Source organism: Grampus griseus, assembly GCF_964374135.1.
Source record: "Grampus griseus genome assembly, chromosome: 4".
NCBI classification, from domain to species: Eukaryota; Metazoa; Chordata; class Mammalia; order Artiodactyla; family Delphinidae; genus Grampus; species Grampus griseus.
Window position 1 is genome coordinate 64,390,820 of NC_138997.1, and position 4,677 is coordinate 64,395,496.

Consider the following 4,677-nt stretch of genomic DNA (forward strand, 5'->3'; position numbering starts at 1 on the left):
GAACAAAATAAAAATATTATTTTGAGATTTATCTGGAAAATAGACATTTCCCAAGTACTTGTAGATTGTGGGAAAGATTTTAGCCTTTATAATCTTGTGTGATAGCTCTCTAATCTGCAGTGATCAAAACACAGTATTTCAAGACAAGGCCTGCTATTATTTATGAGAGCAAATTTCATTGTTAATGTTCTGCAAACTTCTATGGTAGTGAAAGTATGAGTGAATCAGTATATTCTCACCAATATATAAATACTGTGATGACTGATGGATTTTGAAGTTCTGTATTATTATATTAGGAAAGAGAAAACGACAGAAAATTTAGGAAGCACAAAAATTGAAATATTGACTCCTTTTTTTCCAACCCCTGAATTTTCTTAACATAACCTCTATAATGGATAAGAATTTTTAGCTCCATCAAACACCCTGGAGGTTTTCTTAATGTTTCTTATAGTTAGACATTCAAAGTGGACATTCAAACTATCCAACAACTAAAAAATAGCATAAATTCAAATGAGAAATGGGACCTTATTTATCACTTTCTAGATATGACAGTCTCAGCAAGTTGTAATAATTTTATTTAGTGTTGTCTACACCATCGCTTTGCTATCTGAAAGGCCTAGCTAACAAGACAATCTCTTAACTGATATAAAGTTATGCATTTTCCATCATAAGCTAATATTTATGGAGCTGTCCTTTTTATAAATTATTATACCCATAATCTTCAATCCATTTTTAAAGATGAATCAAAAATCATTTGAAAGACCTTTTTTCCTCCGTCAATATTTTTTTTTCCTCCAAAAACTGGATTAGAGAAAATAAATTCACAAATAAGGGATAAATTCTTATAGGAAAACTTACTCTTATTGTTATAGAAATATCCATTTATATTAAAAAAGCAATAATTTAATATGCTGTGTAAATAATGCTTTTGTGTTGTCTCACTATTCAAAGTGAGAAATGGATTAGCAATTAACATATGGCACTTATCTGATTCCTTAATAAATGGAAAGGAGCTTTTGCTCAAAGCTGTTGGAGCTCTTTCACAAATTAATTGACCTTAACAGGTGGATGTCATGTGGCTCCATGTTCCAAAGGGGGAAATGGGACTAGCCAGCTTAAAAGAATTGTAAAGTTGTAGAACATATCTAAAAGGTAAATACTTCTGAGAGGTGAATTTGGGGACAGCTTTACATTTTAGTCTGGTGAAAGGAGGCACCGTTTCTATCCTTTCGTTCTGACCTCATACATTATAGAACTGATTTTATCTTCTGTTCCAAGTCTGTGGGCAGACTTCTAATCTATATTTCCACTGTTATTTTAATGAGCTCTACATGATTATATTAAGGTTTTCTGTTTGTTTTTGTTTTGTTACTCTTGTTTGTACCTACCTACATAAAATATCCACATTTAAAGGTCACAAACTGCATATTTCATTTATGTGACATTCTGGAAGAGACAAAGCTATAGTGAGTACTTGCCAGGGGTTGGGGCATACTGTAACTATAAAAGATAGTCTTAAGGAGATTTTTTGGGGGTGATAAATTATTATGGACCCTGATTATTATGGCGGTTACAAGAATATGTTACAATTTCTTCAATAGGACACCAAAAAGGATCAGCTTTTCTGAAGTAAATTTACAAAGTAAAAAAAAGCTTAAAAAGATGATATGATTTTTACTACTGTCTTAACTGTTTGCTCTTGTCTTAAATGTTAGCATGATGTTTAAATGGTTTGTAGGAAAAACTGATAAAAATTATTACTTCCTTTTTTTTTTTTTTTTTTTTTTTTTTTTGCTTTACGCGGGCCTCTCACTGTTGTGGCCTCCCCCGTTGTGGAGCACAGGCTCCGGACGCGCAGGCTCAGCAGCCATGGCTCACGGGCCCAGCCGCTCCGCGGCATTTGGGATCTTCCCGGACCGGGGCACGAACCCGTGTCCCCTGCATCGGCAGGCGGACTCTCAACCACTGCGCCACCAGGGAAGCCCGATAAAAATTATTAATAAATTTCTGAATATTTAAATATCTTTTCATTTTATTGATGAATGAAGGGGTACTGTGAAATCTTTCTATAATACAGTCCTCGAGGGATCAGAGCAAGAGATCACCTTAGAGCTGAGATCCTTTTTCTATTATATTTTTACCTTCCAAATGTCTCTGGTAAAATGAAAGACAAGCTTCTTTCTGCTGAATTTCTCTTAGTATTAAAGTGTTATAGTGAGATTTCAGTGTATTTGCCATCCGTTTTTCATATATTTATATGTGTGAAGGATAGAAGGTTCTTATATCTTAAAGTTATGTTTTAATTAATGTCTCTATTCTTGTATATTTAGGTTCATCTCTTCAGCCTGGTAAAACTATGGTTTATAGTTTATATCTTCATATTTTCAAATCTAATATTTCATAATAGGATAAAAATAAAACATATTAAAAGTGAAAGAATCTTATAAACAATAAAAAGTATCACAGAAAAATAATAATGTAAGTGTCAATCCACTCAAACTGGCAGTGGATCTCAAAGTGGGCAGCTTTCAAGTTCTAACTGAATTGGATAATTTAGCAAGTCCTTATGCCTGCCTGCAGAATGTACCTAAAATCCCATCTCTCCCATGAATAGTTTTGATAAACAATTAAATATTTATACTGTAATTTATACCATGCTGAAATTAGATGCTTTTTCAGTAATAAATGGCAACTCCAATGGTGTCTAGGTTTTTATCCGTTACTAGCATTAGAACTTTTCTACTTACGTTAAAAGGTAATGATTTCCTTCATCATTTAACATTTATCAATTTTCACCTTCAGATATTCAGTTTGTTACAAACTCTTAATGAAAGAAAAAAATCATTTTAGATATATGCATATTTTTGAATATTTAAGGCTGCCTTAAGAATTTAAAACAAAGGACATGGGGGTTGGGAGGAAGGGTAAGCTGGGATGAAGTGAGAGAGTGGCATGGACATATGTACACTACCAAACGTAAAATAGATAGCTAGTGGGAAGCAGCCGCATAGCACAGGGAGATCAGCTCGGTGCTTTGTGACAACCTAGAGGACTGGGACAGGGAGGGTGGGAGGGAGACGCAAGAGGGAGAGGATATGGAGATATATGTATACATATAGCTGCTTCACTTTGTTATACAGCAGAAACTAACGCAACATTGTGAAACAATTATACTCCAATAAAGATATTAAAAAATAAAATAAAATAAAACTAGACTATTATAAAAAATAAAGGAAGATAAATGGAACTGTTGGAATTTGCTGCACATTCAATTTAAAACACAAATTTCAGTATTTACATTGGTTGGGGTAAGATTAGGGTTGCCAGCCAATATTGCTTCTCTCTCTCTCATACACACATATACACTGTTTCCCTCTCTCATTGATTTGTTTGCTCATTTACTGAAACTCTAGCTCACAGTTTTCAGGAACTCAGAGTATACTGGGATGATGTTTTTTACTAATTCCATTATCTTTTGATGTTGCTGGTAGAGATCCTCCATGTTGATGTTCATAATCTATCATCCCTGGAGGAAAGAAAATAAGAAAAAGGAAAAGGTTGAATTGGAGGAATGTGTGGGAGTGGAATGATTAAAGAACCCGTCTTAGTTCCCTTTTGGACCTCTCTGGTTCACTCACTGTTTATAGTAAAATTATTTTAAGTTTAAATACATGTTTATATGAAGTGAGTTTTTAGTTAGAGAAGGTTTCTCCACATGGTATTTTACCCTGAAGGACCCAGGCATGTTGATTGTCAAATTGTACTTATAATTAATTATGTGGAGTTGAATTTGTATTTCTACATTTTGGATTGTTGAGTCAGCAGGGCCAGTTGAAAAAAAAATGTAATCATGTGTAGTAGGTAGAATTCTAAATGGCCCTGAAGATTCCATTCCCTCCCTTTGGGTGTGGGTAGGACCTGTGAATACAATGGAATATCATTGCTGTGATTATGTGACCTTATATGGTAGATGAGATTCTGCAGATATAAATAAGGTCCCTAATCAGTTGAATTTAATCAAAAAGGAGATTTTACTGTGTGAGTCTGATGTCATCATTTGAGACCCTGAAAGAAGTCAGAGAGTCAAACAACAGCTTCTCCGCTGTCTGTCATTGAAGAAGCAAATCACCACGTGCTGTACTGCCTATGGGAGTGGGGACATTTGGCAAGCTCCTGAGGGGCCTCTAAGAGTTGAGAGTATTACATTTTACAGCTAGCAAGAAAATGGAGACTTCATTCTCTACAGCCTCAGGGACTGAATTCTTCCAACAACCAGTAAGTTTGGAAGAGGACCCTGAGGCTAAAATGAGATTGCAGTTCTGGCTAACACCTTAATTTCAGCCTGGTGAGATTCTGAGAAGAGGAGCCAGCTAATCTGAACTTAGATTCTTGACCCAAGGAAATGGTGAAATGATAAATTTGTATGGTTGTAAATAGCTAAATTTGTAGTAATTTGTTACATAGCAATAGAAAACTAATATACTACAGATGGGTCATTTTTAAAAGGGCATAGTATTTAATGAAAATAAACTTTCATGGAATAATACTTATGAAAATTAGTATTTGTTAGTATGAATAAGATACTTTTATTTTTTTATGGTACGCGGGCCTCTCACCGCTGCGGCCTCTCCCGTTGCAGAGCACAGGCTTCGGACGCGGAGGCCCAGCGTCCATGGC